At 36.2% G+C, this 25,763-nt stretch overlaps 1 protein-coding gene across 9 annotated transcripts in view; it reads right to left on the bottom strand.

The window, feature by feature from the left end:
* PAM (peptidylglycine alpha-amidating monooxygenase) overlaps window positions 1-25,763 on the bottom strand; it is a 280,315-nt gene that overhangs the window by 126,199 nt on the left and 128,353 nt on the right. The gene's annotated exons all lie outside the window — the stretch shown is intronic.

Below are 25,763 nucleotides of genomic sequence, written 5' to 3'. Positions count from 1 at the left end.
TGAAAAATTAAATATTTAATTTACTGAATCACATTACAAATGTCTCAAATATTACAGAAGTACGATGAATAAAAGTTGGTCTTAAAGCATATTATTTTTGGTTGTTCTCTCTTACCTTAAGATTTTTATATAATACGTTGAAGAAATCAACATTAGCTCAAGCTATTATTTCTTTTCTAGTTATTGGTCTCATCTAAATGGTCATTTTTTCACTATCAAATGTTTTAACATCAAGAATTTTTAGTGATAAAAATGACAACTTAAGGAGAATGAGATTCAGTGTACTCCACTTCTTTAATGAAAATCCATACACAGTAAAGTATGTGCTATGGTTGATAATATGCCCAAAACACATACAGATTGCGCTCATTTAATAATTCATGCTTCCTGGATTATTACTGCACAGAGCTGGAATAATCAGACTCCACTAACATGGACAGAAATCATTTGGTACCTCTAAACCTAATGATTAGCACCAAAAAATTGTGAATTTTGTGCTTATGTTTCTACTTTTGTGTTAAGAAACAGGAGGTTCAAATACACATCAAACAAACATCTTAAAATTTAAAAAAATACTAAAATGTGATTCAGTCTTAATTGCTACCTTTATATATACCATTGTTTCTCATTTTAGCTTTGTTTCAAGTCTTTATAATTTAGATTCTCTTTATTTTGCCAATAAGGAAGTGTGCTGATTTTATCCACCCTCTCCCCGCAATACATACACACACACACACACACACACATTAAGAGATATGAACAAACACATTAACATAGTTTCTGACAGCTCACAGCTGCACCCCTCATGTGATCCTACCACCCTTTAAGATGCCTACCAGAGAAAGTTGAATGTATCCAGGATATTTTATTATTTGTTCTAGCCAAAACCTGGTAACAAGCATAAGCCTCTGAACTCTTAGATTAGTTACTTTAGAAAGCTTTTAACTATAAATCCTTTCTCTGCTCCTTTGAAATGTAAATCTTCCACCACCCAAACATGTCTTCTCACATTCAGGGAAATAACTGCACAGCTCTCAGTCCACTGGGTACCATGTTCTAATCGACACCACTGCCTCCTATCATAAAGATATAATAAGTTTGTTCCTCCTCACAAATAACAAACCCAGATGGCCCAGGCACACAGACCAGCTCCCTTTGACATCCTTCAGTGCCTTTCCCTCAGCACACCCCAGCTTCTAAAAGGTTTCCTCCATTTTGTTTCGGCAAAGTTAAATTCATTTCACACTGGACCCACTTTCCTATTGCAATAGCTACTACTGAATAAAATCTATCCTTACCATTTTAACTGGTGTTGGCTTATTTACCTTGGATATCAATAAGTGCAGGAGCTGGGATCTGAACACGGGCACTCTGTGCATTATACTAACGTATTAAAGATCATTCCAAGCAATATGACAAATAATGACTTAAAAGCAAATACAAAAACAAAAGTAAATTTAAAGCAGCTAAACATATATTTACAATAAAAAAGGATCAAAAGGTTATGATGAAATGCAGAGGAAACAGAAGTTCTTTTTAGTTTGGACTAATAGGTTTTGATATTACTCTATCTTTGATTTTATTGTAAGTCATCTAAGTTGTTTTTGGAATAGGGAAGTTATAGGCATAAATAGACACATCAAATTCAGCAAGTGGTTCTCTTAATTAAAAACAATTAAGCACAATGATGGTTACATATAATAGCGAGAATAAAGAAAACTTATTTATACTTAGAGTTATCAGATCCATACTATAATCATTGTTTTTACCATCAGCCACCCAATTTAAAATGAGAATACTTTGAAAACGCTTTTCTTCTATCAATTTGTATTTTTTGGCTTATATTATTTTATGTTATTTAACGATGAAAATGTGTTTGGATTTCCACTGTTTCTTTCCTAAGTTGTTAAAGCCAGTTGAAGAAAAAGAGAGGTGGGGGAAAAGGCGCAGAGGGGAGGGGAGGAAGGAGACCCTCTGCAGGAGACAAGTATCCTACACAATTAGAAGTTTCCATCATAGTTATTTTCCATGACAACATTATTTGGTAGGTATTAGTGGCATCATTTTAAACACGAGAAACTGAAGCTAATAATGGTAAGTAATTTGTCTGCAGTTAAAAAACAATCTAGAAATTGGTGAAATGGGATTTGTACCCAGGTCACTAAAGCACTTCTCTTTCCACTATAGAAAGATAGCTGTTAAGAAGTTATTTTTCAAACCTCTCTAAAAAAAGGTTGTCAGTTCTTGGACACAATTTTAGTTGCTAACTTGATTAATGGGAGAAATAAGGGAATCTAAGTAACATAAAATTTACAGGAAGTTTTAGTCCAAGTACCCTAAATTTTCAATAGCACCTGAGAAGATTTCATAAAAGCCTGTTGACAAACTGCAATGAACTAGATTAGAGCCATAGCTATTTAATTTTGTCACTATTTTGTTCCTGCAAAGTTATTTGAGAACATATACATAACTCAGATCAATGTTTCTCTGTAACACATTCTGAAGAGACAAAGACAGCATCTTATTGCCCATTGTAATAGTCTTTTCCTATGAACACTGTCCTAGAAAGGATGCTTCTATAATTCAACCCAAACTACCAGCACAACTCTTCACAATTTTCCATTTATCATCATCATGAATCCTCCTTTTCTCTCTGTGGGAAGAATACTGTATCTGAGCTTGGTGCCAGGGGACTGTCGGTAAAATACTGCAGATTCACACTGCTAACATAAGGCTCAGAGACAGAAAAAGGGAGAAATGATATGAATCTACATAGCCATGTTGCTCAGTGCTATCTGTTTTGGCACATCAGCCGAATCTAAATCAAGAGGGATATGATATTGCTGATGCCTCTTTACTGATGCTGCTGGGAACTATCCAAGAAAGCCACATTTTTCTGACAAAAGAAGATAGTGTGCTAGAAATAAAAAAGCCTTTATTACTATAACACTCCTATAATATCCTATTACTACCCATTTTTAAGCAAGAGTTCTCTCATGGCATTCTTTATTTTGATTTAGTTGTTTGTGAGACAGAAATGTAGTGGTTTCCATGAAAAAGGAAGTTAATAAAATCAACTGCTTATTTAAATTATTATGAGACAAACAAAATCTCTGTATATTATTATACATGAAAATTGTTCACATAAAACCAGTAATTTTTGTTTGGGGAAACCAAAGGTACCATTCAGAGTCTAGTGCTGAACACTATGATTTGATCCTGATTGGATAATAACCTTTTATTGTACAGAATCTTCCCAGACCGCCTTTCTTAAAGACTGTTCAATGTGATGACAGAAAGAGGTATACAAATAGAGACCATGACCCACTTTTACCTGGTTATGGCCCTTTTGCTTATTTCTGTGGCTATCTGTAAAATGGTTGTTCCCTGTACATAGGCCATAAGTCATAGAAATATTATATTGTATACAGTATAGTCTCTGGTAACTTTTCTAAGTCATCACTTATTAAGTAACCAAAACATCAAACAATAAAAATAAAAATAACTAGGAAAAGTGATGGAGAGATTAATTGGTTTAACTATAGGAATAATTTCACTATGTATATGAATATTAGAACAGCATGATGTACATCTTAAATATATGCAAATAGGGGCAATAAAAACCCAGAACTAGTGGAACCATCTGTGGTGGCAGTCATGACTTTGTGCCTCAGAGTAGCTGCCCAGAAAGTTGGTAACAGTCTCTGTATCAACCCCTGATTGTGCACATGTTAAATCAAACCCAGACAAACTGATAAGGATCCCTAAAGCCCTACATTACTCATTTAGGGTTTAAACAACTTGTGTTTTGGGAAAAACTAATGGAAATCTCAAGGCCGTCGGCAGTTGTGCCCATCCAACAAGGGAAAAGGATGGAAAGTGATCAAGCCTCTTTGGCCAGAATTTGGATTATGAGAGGAAGAAGGCAATTAGAAAATTATTTTTCAAAGTTTTCTTTTAATTAATCCAACTAGGTAACAGAATCAAATTGCTGTCTCCCAAAGTATTTTTAATACATGCATTGCAGGCTCACACTGACTCAGTGGTGTTTGTACCCTCTACCTCATCCTAGTATGAAAGGAAGCTAGAGCAAAAGAAAATTACATCAAAGCATAAAAAATTTTCTGGAGCAAAAAACTCAAGTTTAACCCACCTCTCTGAAGCCAGAATTTAAGACACTTAATAACAGATAAAATTCCTTAAACTCTCACTATTATATGTAGTCTATCCTTGTTTTCTTTTCCCAGTTGTCTTTTTCTTACCATTTAATTTTTTAAAGATGTTATATTTCTTAGGCTGTGGAAGAAGTAGTCATAGTGAAGATTTTACGCAAAAACATTTCCAAATGATTCTACAAAATGCTTCACTTTTGTCCTTACCATTATACTAATTCCATCCCCTATCAACATTTTTCCCAACCTATACTGTAATCTTGTAACAGTGTCTGTCTGGCTTTCTAGGCATTTAGACTAATACCTGACACATACTGGGAGCTCTATAAATAGTTGTTGAATTTTGCACACATCTACTTCTTTTGGTGACAACAAACTCACAGTTTAAGAAAGGCAGTATTATAGATGCTGCCTAACTAGGGTTTTATACAGCATCACTTTTTCGTATGACTTTTATCCTTCAGCTGATTCATCCCAGACTCTCATTTGCATTTTTAAACTATAATCACACTGTGGCTGATGATGAGAAGATTCTCAACGCCAAGTAGTTCAAATGGAAGTGACTTTCCTGGCAAGTGCTCTTCTATGGGAATTACAAATCTGTATAAGCAAACGATGAGGGAAAAATATTTTGGTGAAGGAACAGCTGTTAGAGCTTTCACATACTTTCACTTATGAGTAAACAAAAAGGAACATACTAATAATGGACTATAATTAATTGTCTATCATACAACAGGGTGGCGAAAGTGGTGGAAACCTCCTTGGCTTCCGTGTTATGGGGACTGAGGAGTTACATGAAGGAAACTGTGCTGCTCTGAACAGGGAGTGCTGAGGATCTCCACTACTCACCTTTCCCTACCTTAGGCTAGTGGTTCATGCTTTTCATAAGTTTCCCTGAACATGGAATCGGTCAATCTTCTGAACCTGGTGCCAAAATTTACTCACACTGATGTTCCTCTCCTTTAACACAAATTATTAGAAACGAACTGTGTTTATCAAATCTATTTGTGGACACTTCAGAACAGGAAAGGCTCCCCAATCACTACCCCAAACACATAATATCTATACTACGTGGCTTATATTTGATATTGAGACCATATGGCTTCACAGGAGCGAAGCTCTAGGCTTGAATCGGTCTGTCCACTACTTTACTGCTGAAGTTGAATTCTATTCTCTTGAAATTTATAACGAATCATCAGAAAACAAAGTGGTCTTCTCAATTTCCGTTTTTCCCCTTTGGGCCTGTTCTAATTCTAACGTATCTTGCCATAGTCATCTCATAATACTTGCCTACCTTTAAATCTCTTTCAAAGGCTGCATAGAAAGTCATTCTTCTACCCATCCATTCATTCACGTAGCAGACAGACATAACGAGCAATTCCCAGGAACCAGACACTGTTCTATATTCATAAAACTGTGAGCAAAAGTATACGTGGCCTCTGCCCTCATAGAACGTAGAGTCTACTAGTTTAGCAGATAAATAATCACAAAAATAAATGTTAAAGTTTTACTGTTTTAAGGGCTACTAAGAAGAAATACAGGTTGCTACAAAAGCTAATAATTTGGGGGAAATGATCTAGGTCAAGATGGGGTTGGCAATGTTTTAGCATAAGAAATAGTATTTTCGAAGGCCCTGTAATTGGACAGAACTTGATGTGGCAGAAAAAACAAAAGCAAGTACACACAGGAGGAGGAACATGTTTTAAGTTGGACTGGGCATGTAGATGTGGCTCACAACACAGGGCCTGTAGTCCATTTAAGAACTGTGGTTGTTTTGCTTTCCTTGATAGCAACAGAAAGCCGCAGACTTTTTTTTTTTTTTTTGTAGGAAAATGACATGGAAATTAACCAGATGAGGCTAGTGAAGATGCCAGGTAGTTATTATGAAAAATAGTAGCTCATCACCTGTAGGTGATGACAGCAGAGGAGAAAAGAGAGCAGATTCTGGATTTAAAAGGTAAAATAGACATCACTGGGAGTGGATTTGGAAGGAAGATAAGGAGGCAGTGTCGAGAATAACACCTGGATTTCTGACTTGCATAACTAAATGCTTTGGTGGTGGCATTCACTGAGACATAAAACTCAGGTTACCAGGTTTGAAGAAGATAATGAATTTGGCACTGGACATGTTGAATTTGAGCAACTTTTGAAAAATCCTCATGTAAATGTCAAAGAAGCAGTTAAGTCAAAGGTCTGGAGTTCAGAGGTGAGGCTTGGCCTAAAGATGTACATTTAGGCAACATAAAAATTGGGTAGTAATTGGGCAATGTGTGGAGAGGAGACTGCTTAGTAAGAGTAGAGAGAAAAAAGGGAAAGAGAAGTGACAGAGCTGTGAACTGGCTGGCCAAGTAACAGTGGCCAAGGAGTTCAGAGAAAAACCAGGGAGCCACACCCTTGGAAGCCAAAGGAAAAGAATGTTTTAAGAAGTAGGTAGTTGACGATGCCGTTAATCAAAGTCCGTAAGTAAGCTGTGTTCTCATAGGCATGTCTATAATACAATATTAATATCTGGACATCTACCTTTTGTGTTAATATCCCTAACTTATTAATATTTTAAAGAACCTAGTTCTTCTCTGTGGCTCCCCCTTGAAGGACTGACACCCTGTGGGTACTCTGTTCTCATGGTTCAGGCTCTTCCCAAGGTTATGTAAAGCTCTGGCCACATGCTCTGTCTATGGTATTTACCCCCAGCCTCTCTAGTGCTGTCGTCTACACTGACTCCATTGAAGAAATTCCTGCAGCAATGATACGTAGCAGTCACCACAAAATTTTCCCAGGAGCTCCTTTGGTGATGGTCAGAGGGCCTAGGGCAGATTGAAAAACAGGAAAGAAAGAACATCAAGAAAGAAACAATAAAAACAGGAACAAAACCAAAGAGCTTAGAAAGCTGAAGAAAAAGGATGAGTCAATGGGTTAATTAAAAAATCCCAAATACCCAAAATAAAATAAGGAAAATTATTTAAAGCAATACTGGTGTTATATAGACTCCAGTAGAGAATATGCCACCAAGTAGAGAATCTCAATGGATACTTGCTGATTTCCAACCCAGGAAGCTATTCCTCTTCCATACACTAGTGATACCAACACAAACCTAGGAAACTGAACACCTAATTTACCCTTTCAGCACACAGATTTTAATTTCCTATGATGCACCGGGATTTAGTGAAGTGATATACGACAAAAGTGGATACTTTTCACAGAAAAGAGTAAGAAAAGAACAAAAATTACAATGTTAAAGTGGATGACTTCTAGTAACAATCCAACAGATATCAGCATATTTATAAATGTTATAGTTCTGTGCGAAGTTCTGGGTTTTCAGGCATTACATACTTGTAATACTAGTATTTTGAACGTATTCACATTCCTCTCCCACATAAATTGTATTTGGTTCCCCAGCAAGTATTCTGTTACGACCTCAAGGAAGTGGTTGGGGTTGAAGCTACGCTGGGAAAGGTAGAAAGCACGACATGGAGGAATACCTACATAAATGAAGGGAAGAAGTAAAAGAAAGTCCTCTGGGCAAATGAAGTTTAATTTCAAGATCACAGTTATTGAAATTCATGCCAATTAAGGGAACAGAGGCAATGAATCCCATTCATGTAAGACCTCTTCCACTGCTCAACGCCATTCATGTGAGATCACCCTTTTCATCAACCAAATACTGTACTGACAAATAAAAAAGGGAGGAGGAGGAGGTATAGCTTATTAAAAAGTTGAGATGACTGTCTTGAACCAGAGGAAAGTGAGGTACCTTTAACTGACACTTTTAAGGTTTTCTTTTCTTGCTACCCAGAGGTCACTGGTGTAAAAAGCTAAATTATATCAATTTTTTAAAGTAGAATTTTGCCTACTTGAAGATTAGTGTATAAACTGTGAGACTCTGCTGCATATATAAGCAAAGGGCAATTTGTAAATTAATGTATTCATGTATTATTTGCATTTTCACTATCCGTTACACATTTATAACTGGTATCAGCACAGTGTAACATTGCCTGAAAGGGTTCTTGTTGAAGACAGGATGTAAAATATGCAAACAATCTTGCAAAGCTCAAATAATTGTATGCACTCATGGCAACTATTGCAGAATTTTCAACTTGAAAGATGCTTAAATTTTTATTTCATTGCCGATGACACTTAAAATTGGTACAATGATTTTAAGAAAGCAAAAGGGCAATGCACTGTTAGGGCAAGGAAAGTGTTTAGCAGGAATAGCTCTTTTCATTTTTGGGTATATTGTGCATACAGTTGTCAGGACACATCACAAAGATCACACTAAATCAAATACATGGCATCTCAGTCACATGTAAGAGGTGTAAGAAAATGTTTGTCATCACTAAGAATGCATTTTGGCAAATTGTGGAAGACCAACTTAAAATGACTTAAACTAACCGGGATGTACTCCCTCACATAATGAGAAGTCCAGAAATAGAACAAATGCAAAAATGATTATTTCATCCAGCAACTAAACAACGTTATCAAGTAACCGGTTTCTTTCCATCTTTCAGCTTTGCCATATTCAGCACATTCCCTTTATTTCATGGATTCTTCTCCCTTCATGATCACAAAATGGTTGCAGCAGCTTGAGTATGACATGGTCAAAATGGCCAATGGAATTTCCAAAGGCTAGGGGAGGAAAAGTCTCTTCTTTAAGGTTGTTTTCCAGAAGGACACTTTCCTAGAAGCACTTCGGCTCCCTAGCACTTCACCTCACAAGGCCAGAATTATATCACATGCCCACCTCTAAAGCAATCATTAGCAAGAGAAAAGGAATGGCCAGAATTGGCTTAGTCTAATCAGGAACGGGAAGGCCAATGCTGGAACAGAAGTGGATTTCTCTCAGGCAACAAAGAACAGGAGATGTCTGTAAAGTAGGCAAACAATGGGTTCTGACAGCATTCTAAGTTTATTCATCAATAGATAACCTTTGGGTAACCAGGCCCATATCAACGTATTGACCTGTTCATACTTTTTGAAATTCTTGTCTTTTCATCCACCATTAACTAAATATACTCATCTAGACATTTTCTGCTGAATCTGTTAACTAGCTACTAAGATATAAGAAGGCAGAATGATAAAATGTCAATTCCCAGTTCAGCAAGCCTGATAATCTTGATAGAAATAAGAGATGGAAAGTCAACTCAGTTCCAAATTAGTATGAAGATATTGTACCTTCTGAAAAATTATACTTTTTTCCTTTCAAAGGAGAGGGGCAACAGACATGGGGTCCTTATGTTCAGTGATCAAGCCAAATATTTAACCATAAAGGCAAAGGCATTCTGCTTCTCCCTACCTCCCTCAACAGTGATTGTGGGACCTATTCAGTTTTTGTTAGACTTCTAACTCATAAAAGAAACATTTCAACAGATTTGCATCCTTAGCCTTGAACTTTTAAGAGGAACTATAAAATCAAATATAAAAACATTCTTTGGCCTGCTCTTTGATTTTCCTTTATATGTCATAAACATTTCTATTTCAGTATTAGGCAATTACAACAAAGCTCCTTTTTTGCTAGTCCTGCTATTGGACTGTGTTTTAAGGGGTGAAGCCTTGATTTATTCCTCTTTGTATTCCCAAAGACCACTTGACATAGGAACTGGATATGCAGTGAATGTTAGTTGAATTAGTTTGCTGAATTTTGTTTTCATGACTAATAACCTTTCATAAAGGATTTGATCTTACAAAAACAGCTCCAGAGCATTGAGTCATTTTTTCCGTTAAGAATTTTATTTGTGCTTTTTAAGGCTATCAAACTAAATTTATTCCACTGTAATTTTCCAACTTCCATTCAAAGATAATATTAATAATTCAAGAAAAGGAATGAAATCTACAAAGGTTGTCTTCTAAATTCCCTGTGGATATTTGTCATACAGTTAATTAGTATATGAACCAAATAGCTGTAGAAACTACAAATGCCCATTTTCCAGATGTTTTTACTTGCCATACATCAATTTTACATTAGAAAAATAAATACTACATTTTAGTACATTGTATTCTTCCCTAAAGCTCCTTGAAAAATTTCTAATATTCAAAAATAAAATTACAATGCTTTAAAATCAGCTTTATTTTCTTACGTTTTCTCAGGCTTACACATACACATTAACACATACATCATGGTAATTACAATAAAATTAAGCAATTTAAAATTACCATAAATATATAATTAAGTTTCCATAGTCCAATGACCATTAGTAGGTGTTATAAGAAAACTTCTGTATCTAGCAATTATAGAACAAAAATGATTAAGCAATATAAAGTGTATTTAAAGGTGATCAAATAGTTTATGAGGGAAAGTTTTCTTGTATAGATATATTTCCACTGACAAATTCAAAAGAAATGAAAGAATTAGAATACTTATCATATCCAGCTTCTAATTAACCAAGGCAATGATGAATATTCATGGCAACTAAAAGCACTAGGTAAAAAGCTGACAAGAGACTTTATAAAGGATTGTCAACCACACATTTCCTCATTAATAGGTAGTATTAACATTACAAGAAGAGAGACAATCAGATTACCTTCTGCTGGTAATACATGCCACCATCTGTGAATATTCTTGCCAATAACTCTAATCTAAATCTGATCTAGTCTTTAGATACCAGTACAAAAAACAAAAAGGACAGAGGAACATGTTAAATGGCACTCTAGTGATGCAAATAGCAATACCTAAATTGTAGGATACTCTATAGAACAAATACCCTGATTTCTTCACAAATACATTACAAAGAAAAGGAGAGAAAGGGATCTTCGAGATCCTTTTATGCTAGGGGGTAAATATGGTGCTGGGAAGTTCTTGCCTCTAAAACCGCGCCCCCTTGTGGACCTGGGGAGAGAATACAATCCCTCAGAAGCACAGCACATTAATTAGCAAGTAAAGATTAATTAGGCATTTAGATGTCAAAGAAATTTATAGTGCAATAAACATTTCATCTTCTTGGTTAACATGGTTGGAACCACATTAGACTACTTACCTCTTTAATGGTCTAAATTCTAGGAGTCTACAATTACTTTAAATTTCTCTGCAAGATGTCTTTCAAATTTTTCCATTTTCCCCTCTGTTCCAGCTGCACTGGTTTATTTGATTTCCTTGTACTTACTACATTTCCTCTCAAATCTGTGCCCATGTTATCTTCTTGCTAACTTCACTCTTCCCTCCCTGTTTAACCTGGTAAATACCCTCTCATCGTTCAGATCTCAGCCTGGGCATCGCTTTCCCAAAGAAGCTCTACCTGACCACCTCCCATTCCCCCTATTCCTCCTGTTTCCCCCATCCTTCACCTTTTGGAGTGCTGTGGTAGCTCTCCTAGCAACCCATGCCTCTTTTCCAGGGTAACCTTCACAAATGCAGTTTCACATTAGCTAGCATCATTATTCAATTCATGCCTCTATTTCTTCACCAGACTGCAAACTATGGAGGGCAGGAAGCACATCAGGTTCCGCTCATCGTTGTGTGCCACCAGTTTATTCCAGTGTGTGGCAGTAGCATACTCAGTATATATTTGAGGGATAAACAGACATATGGGGCATGGGGGTGAATGAATGGACGAATTTCCACTGCTGCTCTCCAGTTATACATTTAATCCGGATAGCAACTCTTTCTGGTCTGTTCCAGTTCCATTGTGTCTGCCTGCCCATTGTATCCTCCTTGCTCATTCTCAGCTCCACCAGTGTTTCTCCTAAAGGACTGCACCTATAATTCCATGCTCCACACCCCACTCATTCAGCATGACTAACATCACATTTAAACAGATCTAAATTCTAATTTAGATCAATTTAATATTCTTTAAATTAGACAAAATGCTCAAATCAAATCTAAATTCTTATCTCCCAAGGCCTTTTGTTACCTGGTTTTATTCAGTCTATTCAATTTTCTTTCTCAGGACTCCCTAAAATGTCACCTCTGTACGTGTTAGTCTCGTTACCACACTGTCCCTGCCTCCACCACACTTACTCCCATCTCAGGGTTTGACTGAGGTTGAGACTGTATTTTCAGCTCCCCCAAGTGTCTTCCTCTTAACTTTGTTTATCTGAATTCCTCTTTTCCTGTGTAAAGGCTTAATGTCTCTTTTCAGAGCCTCTCTGATGCTGAAAGAAGTCTTGGTTACCTCCTTTTCATTTTTTTTCTTTAAAATAATGGTTTTATTTAAAATACCTTTTTTACAAATACTAAAATTTTATTTCATGAATATGCTAAAACCACATGAACACTTGGGACCATTTAAAATGTAACCCTATCTATGGAATAGAATGCAATCCTTAGCTAAATATGAAAGGGAGACAGATTTAGGACTTTAGGAATATGTTTGAAGATACAAGTTTGTAATAAATTTCAGCACTCCTTTGTTTTTGAGGTTTCCACTTAATAATTTTTAAAATACTAAGAACTGCCAAAAGAAAAGTATAAAAACAGATGTATTTTATGTGCTGGATGTTCTCCATTGGCCTCTCCAAAGGTCATTCCCACCCTTCTTCAGCCTGCTCCATGCTCCAGGAGGCTGACCTTTATGGACTACATTAATGGGCTCCCTTGCTCTCTGGCTTCCAGTTGGCTTTAGTCTGTGGGAGGAACTGGCAAGCAGACTGGCAGGCAGGAGGAGAATGAGGTCAGGGTATTTATTTCCTTGGGTCTTTTTCTGCTAGGCAGCAGGTTGGCAATGACCGGGTTTCTCTGCTGACTCTGTATCTCCTATCATCTCCCATGGCAATAAGAGTTTCTGGTTTGCGTAACTCTTCCTCTTCTTGCCTCTTAGGTTTTTGGGTGGTAACAGTTTGCTGCTTTATAAATCCCTGGGGTGTTTTAACACCCCTGCGTGCCTCCCTTTTAAATACAGACTGTGGTATTTGCTAAGTTTGAGTATATACTGACCAAAAATATGCACAAAGATGACTAAGATGCAGTCATTGGTTTCAGAGACCCTTTAGTGAGAGAGATATATAACATAAAAATTAATCACTATAATTAGTGACAATATAATGGTTCTATAAGAGTGATACAACTTAGGGTGCTCAGATAAGATCAGTTTGAGGGAGTCAGGTAGGTTCATAGGGAAAGAATACATATGCTGTAACATTATAGTGACTGACATTTAAATACTGAAAAATGAATGTAAGGAACAAAGGCAACATAAAAGCCTTAGAAGAAAAATGGTCTGGCAGACTGATATTTAAAAAAAAGAAGGGATGAAAAATCATTCAATCTTAACATTTTAATACTCTGCAAAATCACTATAAAAATGTTATATATGCCCAAATTAACTCTATTAATACTCATATGTACATTATAATATCTTTGGGATTTGTTAGAAGGTTTAAATTTATCTTGCAGAGAAAGCTCATTCTCAATAACTTCTGGAACTGACTTCCACAATGAAGAGATAAGATAATTCTTAATTTATGTTCACCTTCATAATAAACATAAACAGGACAGAGAATCACAGCTTTGCTAATCTCTATTCTCTGTAAATTCTTAATCATGATAAATATCTTCTGGAGGATTTATTTTGCAAATGCAAGGAAACTATATTAGATTTATATGTCTATAAACTTTTTGACAATTTGTATTTTTGAATCTTGGGGAATACATGTTCCAGAAAGAGGGAAGTGAGGAAATAGATGATACAAGGTCTTCTAAAGAACTTGCAGTCTTCAAACAGCAGTGGACTTAAAAACATTAAAATAGTGCTAGACTTGGTTTTGCATGCTTCACTGGTGAATGCTGTGGGCAGTAACTGCATGAAACACCTTATTTATTTCAGTTGACTCCTGCCATAATTGATTGAAGGACTAGAAGTTCCCTTACAATCAAAAGCCATGGGCTTCTAGACCCAAGCTTACTGTGCTGATTAAATAAATGATAGATAGAAGATAGAACAGTACTTTCCTCTGGCAGAGTCAAGGAGTTCACACTGAGTAAGACAAATTTTTTGCTCTTGACTATAAACTAGGGCAAGAATTTAATTTCCTCAGTACTAAGCACAATTTTCTCCATTTTGTATTACGGAATGGTTATGACAAGCAGGGAAATTTGTTTACTTCTAAACTTGTTTGACCCCGCTACGGTCACCTCTTCAATACTTGCATTTGCTCAGGTCACCAATCTATCTTCTTTCTTACATCTACTGTGTCTGCCTTCATAGTCTGAGTCAAGTAGATGAAACCATAACTGTAAAATATCTGTGAATACTACCTTAGTATTTATGAAACATACATAAAGAAGATAAAATTAATATTTCAACATGTCCAAAATGGGGAGGCTAAATATTATAAATGATGGCATCAACTATAGAAATAGTGAGGTAAACAGAATTTTCATTTTCATAGCAAAATGATCACTCAGAGATTTAACCGTAATTTTGCACAGCTTACCACATGAAATAATTGTTATTCCCATAAATAGTGAAGGCTAAAATGTTTTAGTAATATTTTTCTGCTTGAATCTAATTTGATGTCAGTTTTTGCTAGGAGTTTGTTGTTTTGTTTTGGATTTTATCTCCAAATTACAATACTTAAAAATAATCAAGTAAAGCTTTTTCAGTTACATGTACAGTTATTAAACAAGGTTGCTAAAGTGTTAACTGTGTGTGCTTCTGAAATCTATGAAAGGAAATACTCCAATCTCTCAGAAACATCATTGGCCCTTTGTAAATCGATGTTGCCATGGCAAATGTTTTCATTTAATACTAGATTAGCTGAGGGTGGGAGTATGACACATTGTACAAAGAAATGTACTTGCTATTTTTATATATCCTCCTCTTTAAAAGTACTGTGAGCGTTGTTGAATGAGGTGACTTTTGCCTGTTAAGACAGAGCCATTTCTCTAATGTGTACATCAGATTTGTCCTTTATACATGATTAAGGAGAAGACATTATCTGTGAAAAACAATCTGTGCCTTGAAAAAGTATGTTCTGCACTTTTGCTTAAAAAATGCAACATTCATGTGGAATAGTTCCAAATGCTTTTCTTGAAGAGGGTTATTGAAATATTAATTCAGACTATATAAATCTGAAAATAAGTGAAACAAAGAGAATTTTTCTGGTAGCTAATAAGTGCAAAGAGAATCACTTTTCTTGCTAATGCGGAAAGATATGCATGGTTGCCTTCCACATATATCTTTAGAACGACTGCAATAAAAGAATGGCCTCCTACAAATCTGGATCTATTTGTTTCCAAATGTATACCAAATTTCCTAAGTTATTTAACTAATCAGCCTCTTTTAATAGCACCATTGCAAAGGAGGGAAATAGGAATTAAAAATTTATCAGTTAGAGGCTCTATATGGAAAACCCCTCTAGAGATTTTTAAAAGTAGGAACCTATATCAAAACACATATCTAGCTGTATCCCTTTTGTTGGTGATATTGTTTATTTCTTTATTAATTTTTAACAACTATAAAATAAATGATCTTTTCAATGATAAAACAACATAGATATATATTCCCCAAGTTTTCCGTTATCCTTCTTCATTGCTACTTCTCCAAGGGAACCAGTGTTTACAGCCTGATGTGACTCTTTATAACTTCCTCCATGCTAGTTTAAAACTACATAACCAAACTGACACATGTATATTGCGATCTTTGTTATTATTTATTTTTATTAAGATAGGATCACACTTGGGGAAAAGAGGAAAAGACTAACTTGAAGCTCCCACTTGGATGGACAGAGCAGCATGCAGACACCCACACTGTGAACTTCTGTTCCAAGAACTACTGCAGGAACACACCAGAAAGATGAAGAGAATCCACAGACCCTTTGAAGGATTGCCAGTGCAGGGTCCCTGGGACAGCCTAGGAACTGTGAATTGGCTTGCTTCCTCAGTTGGGAGGTTGTAGCCTGGGGCAAGTTCTCAGCCCTGCTCACCAGCTGCCAGGAAATAAATTGTGCTGGTGAGCGGCAGGGGTGGTGGGAGTGAGACCAGTCTTTCAAGCTGCAGGCTGCATGGGAAGTGGGCGAGGCCTGTGACTGCCAGCTTTCCCCTACTTTCGTGGTGACTTGCGTGATGCAGCAGAGGCAGCCGTGATCCCCCTGGGAACATAACTCCACTGGCCTGAGAATCACACTCCCATCCCACACAACAGCCACAGGAGGCCTGCTCAAGAAGAGTTTGAGCTCTGACAGGCCTAACACTGCCCCCCACCTGATGGCCTCTCTCTACCTGCCCTGACAGGGGAAGGCAAATGACATAATCTATTGAGAGATCTATGGCCCTGCCTACTGCCTGACCCTAGGGCAAACTTGTATCCTCTTTACAGTATCACAGTTTATATGCTCTTGAAAGTTCTATCTCCTGGCTGAAGGTCAAAGGACACAAAACCAGTGCACTTAACAAAAATACAACTAAAGACCCTCACAGAGTATACTTCACCCCCCAGCTACTTCCACTGGAGCAGGTGCGGATATCCAGGGCTGAGAGGCCTGAAGATGGATCATATCACAAGACTATTTGCAGTCACTTGCCCATACCAGCCTAGAGCTGGGTAGCTCTGCTGGTAGCTAGATCCAGAAGACAAATAATAATCACTGCTGTTTGGCTCTCAGGAGCCCTGTACTAGGGGAAAAGAGACAAGAGAGAATCTGAACAGCAGCCCTGAGCCCCAGATCTTCCCTCAACATAGACTACCCAAATGAGAAGGAACCAGAAAAACAATTCTGGTAACATGACAAAACAAGTTTCTTTAACACTCCCAAAAGATCACACTAGCTCACCAGCAATGGATTCAAACCAAGAAAAAAATTTCTGAATTGCCAGAAAAGGAATTCAGGTCGATTACTAAGCCAATCAAGGAGGCACCAGAGAATAATAAAGTCCAAATTCAATTTTAAAAAAGATACAGGACATGAATGGAAAAAATTTCAATTTACCCTTGTAGTTAACATAAATAGAAAACAATCACAACTTCTCGAAATCAAGGACACAGAGAAATGCATAATGCACCAGAAAGTCTCGGCAATAGAGATGAACAAGTAAAAGAAAGAACTTCAGAGGGCAAAGACAAGACTTTTGAATTAACCCAGCCTGACAAAGACAAAGAAAAAATAATTTAAAAAAATGAACAAAGCCTCCAAGAATCATGTTAAATGACAAAACCTAAGAATAATTGGTGTTCCTAGAGAATATAAATCTAAAAGTTTGAAAACCTTCTTAAAGGGGATAATCGAGGAAAACTTCCGAAGCCTTGCTAGAGATCTAGATATCCAAATTCAAGAAGCTCAAAGAACATCTGGGATTCAGTGCAAAAAAATCATCACCTGGGCACATAATTATCAGGTTATCTAAAGTCAAGACAATGGAAAGAGACTTAAGAGGTGTGAAGCAAAAGCATCAAGTAACCTATAATGTAAACCTATCAGATTAACAGTGGACTTCTCAGCAGAAACCTTACAAACTAGAAGGGATGGGGGTCCTATCTTTAGCCTCCTTAAACGAAACAGTTTTCAGCCAAAAATGTTGTATCCAGAGAAACTAGGCTTCAAAAATGAAGGAAAGATAGTCTTTTTCAAAAAAACAAATGCTGAGCGAATTTGCCACTACCAATTCAGCACTACAAGAACTGCTAAAAAGAGCTGTAAATTTTGAAACAAATCCTCAAAATATGTGAAAATATAATCTCCTTAAAGCATAAATCTCTTAAGACCTATAAAACAATAACACAATGAAGAAAAAACCATAGGATAAAGTCCTCAACAAGGAAAACTATAAAACACTGCTGAAAGAAATCATAGGCAATACAAACAAATGGAAACACAACCCATCCTCATGGATGGGTAGAATCAACATTGTGAAAAAGACTATACTGCCAAAAGCAATTTACAAATTCAATGCAATTACCATCAAAATACCACCATCATTGCTCACAGAACTAGAAAAAAAAATCCTAAAACTTATATGGAACCAAAAAAGAGCCCACATAGCCAAAGCAAGACGATGCAAAAAGAACCAATCTGGAGATATTACATTACCTGACTTCAAACTATACTATAAGGCCATACTCACAAAACAGCATGGTACCAGTATAAAAATAGGCACATAGACCAATGAAACAAAATACAGAACCCCAAAATCACGCCAAATACTTAACAGTCAACTGATCTTCGACAAAGCAAACAAAAACATAAAGTAGGGAAAGGACCCTATTCAACAAATGGTGCTGGGATAACTGGCTAGCCACATGGAGAACAAAACTGGATCCTCATCTCACCCTATACAAAAATCAACTCAAGATGGATCAGACTTAAATCTAAGACCTGAAACCATAAAAATTCTAGAAGATAACATTGGAAAAACCCTTCTAGACACTGGCTTAGGCAGAGACTTAATGACCAAGAACCCAAAAGCAAATGCAACATAAACAAAGATAAGTAAGTGGGACTTAATTAAACTAAAAAGCTTCTGCACAGCAAAAGAAACAATCAACAGAGTAAATAGACAACTCACAGAGTGGGAGAAAATCTTCACAATCTATACATTTGACAAAGGACTAATTTCCAGAATCTACAAGGAACTCAAATTAGAGAGAGAGAAAAAAATCCCATCGAAAAGTAGCTAAGGACATGCATAGAAAATTCTCAAAAGAAGATATACAAATGAACAACAAACATATGAAAAATTCTCACTAATGATCAGGGAAATGCAAATCAATATCACAATGTGATATCACCTTAAACCTGCAAGAATGTCCACAATCAAAAAATCTATAAAATAATAGATGTTGGTGTGGATGTGGTGAAAAGGGAACACTTCTACACTGCTGGTGGGAATATAAACTAGTACCACCACTATGGAAAACAGTGTGGAGATTCCTTAAAAAACTGAAACTACTATTTGATTCAGCAGTCCCACTACTGGGTATCTACCCAGAGGAAAAGAAGTCATCATACAAAAAAAGATACTTGCACATGCATGCTTACAGCTGCACAATTTGCAATTGCAAAAATGTGGAACCACCCAAATGCCCATCCATCAATGAGCGGATTAAAAAAAAATGTAGTATATATACATACACCATGAAATACTACTCAGCTATAAAAAGGAACGAAATAATGGTATTCACAGTAACCTGGATAGAACTGGAGACCATTATTCCAAGTGAAGTAATTCAGAAATGGAAAACCAAACACCGTATGTTCTCACTCATAAGCGGGAATTAAGCTATGAGGATGCAAAGGCATAAGAATGATACAACAGATTGGGGGGGGAAAGGTGGGAAGGGATGAGGGATAAAAGACTACACATTAGGTACAGTGTATACTGCTCAGGTGAGAGGTGCACCTAAATCTCAGAATCACCACTAGAAAACTTATTCATGTCACCAAACACCACATGTTCCCCCAAAACCTATGGAAATTAAAAAAAAAAAAAAAAAAAAAAAAACAAAAAAAAAATAAAAAAAAAAAAAAAAAAAAAAAAAAAAAAAGATAGGATCACACTTTTGCACATGACTGTTTTTCTCACTTACTATACAATGGCAATATTTCTAGGGCAGAATATGTAGTTCTAACTAAGACTTTTGTTTATTGCATAAACTTTTATAGAGTGATCTCCCCAAAGTTTAAGGATATGAGTAGTTTTACTTTAGAAGATACTGTAACTCTAATAACTAAACTAAAAAGTTTGTAGTATTGCACCCTCCACCAGCAATATATGAACCTGTCCCATGTCTTCCCATCCTTAAAAGCTCTTTATAGTATAGCTCTTTTGAATTTTTGCCAAATTCATGGGTTAAAAAATAGTAACTTTTTTTCCCTTAATTTATCTGTTTATTCACAGGATTGAATTTTTGTCACTCTGTTACATTAATATTCTTAATTTACTTTTCTTTTGGGCTACTTGTCTTCTCAAAAATCTCGGGAACTTTTTATATACTTGGTATTTTAACTTTTTTCTGTAATACGTGTTTTTAATTTTTCTCAGTCTGTTTTTAGTTAAATAATTCTCATCTTTATAAGTCTGTGTATGTATAAAAATCGTTTTTTACTTTTCCAGTCTCTTCTGCAGTTAGTGGTCTGTGAAGATTTCAACTATCTTCTTATGTAAATTTCAGTTATCTTCTAGAAAAGCATCCATTTCCTCAAGATTATAAAATATACAGAAACACAGTTGCACATAAGTGTCTAAAAATTCCTTTTATCCTTTCTAATTCTTAATAATGCATAATTTTTGATATTTAAGAAATGCTCAGGCTTGCCATGAGTTTATTTTAAAGGGCATTTCAAAGAAATAATCTATTTTGTTGATGTTTTCCATTTTTAAACCTATTTATTATTTTTAACTTTTATCGGTATTCATTTCTTTTCATTGATTTTAATGTTTATCTTCATTTCTTAAGTTGACTTTATATTTTACTTTATTCTAGCTTTCACTTTAAAGGAATTTAAGACTATTAACTTTTCTCTGAGCACTTCATTAGCTGGGTCTCATAGGTTTTATTATCCAGTTTTCCTTACTGTATATTACTAGAGAGAGCCATTGCTCTCTAGGCAATTTAAAATTTCAGATTTGTTTTTCTTTTCCTTGTTTCAGGGGTTGTGCAGAAAAATGGTCCTTAATTTCTAAGTAGCTAAGTCTTCCATGACATCATTTCTTGGTCTATTTCTAGTTTTATTGAATTACAAGTGGACGTGAGTATAAAAATTCTAATTACTGTAGTCAAAATTTGTTAATGTCCTGCTATGTAACTTTTTATAAATATTTTCTATGTATTGGGAAATAATTTACATTCTCTTTCCCAAATGTAAATTTTGTCTATATATGTTAGATTATATTTACTATATGTTAAATGCAGTCATATGTCATTTTTTTTTCTTGAGACAGATTCTCACTCTGTTGCTCAGGCTGGAGTGCAGTGGCACAATCCTGGCTCACTGCAACCTCCACCTCCCAGACTTAAGGGATCCTCCCACCTGAGCTTCCCAAGTAGCTGGGACTACTGGCATACACCACCATGCCCAGCTAATTTTTGTATTTTTTGTAAAGAGGAAATTGTGCCATGTTGCCCAAGCTAGTCTCAAACTCACAGGGTTAAATGATCTGAGGTCTTCCTCAGCCTCCAAAAGTGCTGAGAGTACAGACAGGAGCCATAGCACTAGCAAGTCATATGCCACTTAACAATCTAGAAAATTTCTCAGAACATATCTAATAATTTCCTTACTAGAAATGTTCTGGGGATATGTTCTAAGAAATGTATAAAGCAATTTTGTCGTTGTGCAAACATCATAGAGTGCACTTACACAAACCCAAATGATACAGTTTACTACACACCTAGGTTATATGGTATGGCCTATTACTTCCAGGCTACGAGCCTGTACAGCATGATACTACACTAAATATTGGAAGCAATTGTGACACAATAGTATTTGTATATCTAGATGTATCTAAACATAGAAAAGGTGCAATAAAAATATGGTATACAAGGTAAAAATGGTAAATATATATTGGGCACGGTATTATACCATTCTCACATTGCTATAAAGAACTACTTTAGACTAGGTAATTTACAAAGAACAGAGGTTTAATTGGCTTACGGTTCTACAGGCTGCACAGGACATGGCTGGGGAGAGCTCAGGAAACTTACAATCATGGCAGAGGGCGAAGGGAGAATAGGCACATCTTACATGACCAAAGGAGGAGGAATAGAGCAAAGGGGAAAGTGCTACACACTTTTAAACAACCAGATTTCATGAGAAGCCACTTACTATCACTAGAACAGCAAGGGGGACATCTGCCCCCATGATCTCATGATCCAATCACCTCCAACCAGGCCCCTCCTCCAATGCTGGGGATTACACTTTGACATGAGATTTAGGCAGGGACACAAATCCCAACCATTTCAAACTTACTATAAATGGAGCTTGAAGGACTAGAAGTTTCTCTGTCGGTGAGTAAATGTGAAGGCCTAGGACATTACTGTACACTACTGTAGACTTTATAAGCACTGTACATTTAGGCCACAACAAATTTATTTAAGATTTTTTCTTTCTTCAATAATAAATTAACCTTAGCTTACTGTAACTTTTTAACTGTATAAATGTATTAATTTTTAAAGTTTTTGACTCATATAATAAAATTTAGCTTAAAAAGCAAACATTGCACAATTGTATAAAAATATTTTCTTTATACCTTTATTCCATAAGCATTTTTCTATTAAAATATTTTTTTTTTACTTCAAAGATTTTTGTTAAAAACTAAGACACAAACACACACTTTAGCCTAGGTCAAGATCATTAATATCACTGTCTTCCACCTCCACGTCTGTAGTCCTGGAAGGTCTTCAAGGGCAATAACACATAGGGAGCTGCCATCTCCTATAACAATGCCTTCTTCTGAAATACCTCCTGAAGGACCTGCTGGAGGCTCTTTTACAAAACTTTTTTTTAAACAAGTAGAAGTAGTATACTCTAAAATAATGTTAAAAAGTACAGTATAGTAAATACATAAGCCAGTTATATAGCCATTCAGCATCATTATCAAGTATTACGTACTATACATAATTGTATTGCTATACTTTTATAGAACCAGCAGTACAGCAGGTTTGTTAACACCAGCATAACCACAAACATGTGCATTATGAAGTTATGAAAGCTGCAACATTACCAGGTGATAGGACATTTTCAGCTCCACTATAATCTTCAGTCTGTTGTTGATTGAAACATTATGAAGAACATGACTATATATATAAAATTATTCTATTTACTGAAACATTCAAATACAATTATATTTGCCTTTTGAGATCTATTTGATATACCAAATATGCTACAGAGGGATATTTACGTATTAATAATTATAGAGGGATTCTCCCTTTATAATTATAGAAAGAGATTTTAATCAACTTCACTAAGTCGTTTTCTTTTTTATTTATTTTTTTGAGAAACGGTCTCACTCTGTCATATAGGCCGGAGTGCAGTGACACAGTCCTAGTTCACTGCAGGTTCAACTTCCTGTGCTCAAGTGAGCCTCCTGCCACAGCCTCCTGAGTAGCTAGGACTACAGGCACATGACACCACACCCAGCTAATTTTTTATAGAGATGGAGGTCTCTCCATGTTGCCTGGGCTGGTCTCAAACTCCTGGCCTCAAGCAGTCTTTCTGCCTCAGTCTGCCAAAGTGTTGATTAAAGATGTGAGCCACTGCATGCGGCCCACTTTGAATTTTTCTTTTAAATATTTGACAGTGATGGTCTCTTATGCCCGTAGCATATAAATTTTTCTATCTCTTAGCAAGTTGTACCTTTAATAATTACTAGTTTCAGGCCAGGCGCGGTGGCTCAAGCCTGTAATCCCAGCACTTTGGGAGGCCGAGGCGGGTGGATCACGAGGTCAAGAGATCGAGACCATCCTGGTCAACATGGTGAAACCCCGTCTCTACTAAAAATACAAAAACATTAGCTGGGCATGGTGGCGCGTGCCTGTAATCCCAGCTACTCAGGAGGCTGAGGCAGGAGAATTGCCTGAACCCGGGAGGCGGAGGTTGCGGTGAGCCGAGATCGCGCCATTGCACTCCAGCCTGGGTAACAAGAGTGAAACTCTGTCTCAAAAAAAAAAAAAAAAAAAAAAAAAAAAAAAATTTTAAAAAAAAAAAAAAAAAAAAAAAAAAAAAAAAATTACTAGTTTCTTTTAAAGACAAAATTTATAAAAGTTGAGGTTCTGAATACTTCATCTGTTTACAGCACTATTTCTAGAATGGTAGCTTTACAGGAATTCTAAATTTTTGTTTTCAAATTTCTTTCTCTACCCCTTGAACTACATTCTTCAAATCCTACTGCCTCCAAAAATATTTTCTGAATAAAGCAAGAGACAAATGTAGATTCTAACCTGCTACCATAATGTGCTCTAGAAAATGATGACTGCAGTCCTGACTAAACCATTGTCGCAATTACTCTCTTTATTCCCATGTAGATCCTCTGTATTCTTTATTTCAAGTATTCTAACATATTTATCAATAGGACCTTGCATTAGCTGCTTGTTAACATTTCTTAACTAATCCACTACAATGTAGTTCAGGGCAAAAATATTAATAACTAAATTCACTGAGTATTTACTGGGCATTACACATATTAATTTACTTAACTGCAATCCTATCAGATAGGAACTATGATTATCCCAATTTTACAGATGAGAAAAGTAAAGCACATAAAGGTTTAAGTATTTTGCCCAAGGTCTTGCAGCCAACAAGTGGTGGAGCAGAGTTCTGACTTGTTTTGTATATATAATGACGGACAGATATTATCTCCTTGATTAAACTCTAGCCAGGCTCCTGCAAGCCCTCTTCTTGACTAGGCCTCCACCATGGCTGATAAAGACTTGACAAACACTAACAGTTTCTAACAGCTCAGTGCCATATCCTTAAGATGATTCTAGCTCCACTTAAAGTGCTTGCTTGAGAAAACTCAAGTTTGCCAAAAAAATCTAGTTTGTTCCAGCCAATACCTGAGAATAGAGCCTCTGTCTTCCAGTCTCTGTGGTGGGATGGAATCACAACTTCAATAATTTCCAGCTAGCGAACACAGCTGGCCTAATCGCATTTATGCCAACTAACCCTTTGTAATGTTTCACTTCCCCGACTCTCCTGAGCCCCCACTTACTACTTTTTCCTACTATTTCTCCCTTTAAAATGCCCAGTCACTTCTGTACAAGTCAACTGTTGATTAAATTCAGTCCCTACCACTTTAGGAACATCCAGCTTTGTTTATCTTTGACACGATTTATAACGCAGAAATGAGGGATGAGAGACACAAAAGTGGGAAGGATGAAGGGCTTTGGAAGTAACCGTAAAGTCTTGGGCTTTTAATGTGAGTGGTGCAAGAAACACTTCAAGGGTATTCGTAGAAGAGTAATGTGTTCTGACTTCTGTTTAAATAGAATCGTTGTGACTATTGAGTGGAGCCCAGACTGCACGGGTGCACAGGTACAAGGTAGGTCAGTTAGGAGGGATATTGTAATAATCCAGGAAAGAGAGGATGGTACCTGGGCTAGAGTTGAAAAGATGGCTGTCGTGAGAAAAAGCTGGAATTGGGGTATATTTGGAAGGTAGAATGAACAGGATTTACTAGCATTTTGTTTACAGGCTATGAGGGAGAAAAGCAGCATAAATAAAGACTCTAGTTTATTTGGCCAAGAGAAATTACACCACAGGAATTGCCATCTCGTGAGGTGGAGAGTTCTGAAATACAATATTCCAAATAAGAGAACTCTTGTTTATAATCATTTGCTCATGAAAACTGAATAGGTAACTAAGGAACAAAGATCAAAGCTCTGTTAACCTTGCAGTGGTATTTTTGTTCTTTATGTTCTGTTAGTCAGAGACACTGTTCATAAGATGCTAAAGGTTAAATCCATTTATTAGCCTAAATGGTATATGCAATTGTTTCTATCAGGGAATGGGGAACTACAGCCTGTGGGCTGACTGCCTTTTCTAGTAGACACAGTTTTCAATTGAAACAAAGCCAAGCCATTCATTTACATAGTATCTATAGCTGCTTTCTAACTGCAACAGTCAAAACAGAAACTATATGGCTCACAAGTTAAAAATATTTACTATGTGATACTTCTTTAAGAAAGAATTTGGTGATCTCTAGTTAGATTTAGACTAGAATAACCAAAAAAA

Source organism: Cebus imitator, unplaced genomic scaffold, assembly GCF_001604975.1.
Source record: "Cebus imitator isolate Cc_AM_T3 unplaced genomic scaffold, Cebus_imitator-1.0 Scaffold452, whole genome shotgun sequence".
In the NCBI taxonomy this organism is placed as follows: domain Eukaryota; kingdom Metazoa; phylum Chordata; class Mammalia; order Primates; family Cebidae; genus Cebus; species Cebus imitator.
This window is presented reverse-complemented; position numbering and strand designations above follow the sequence as displayed.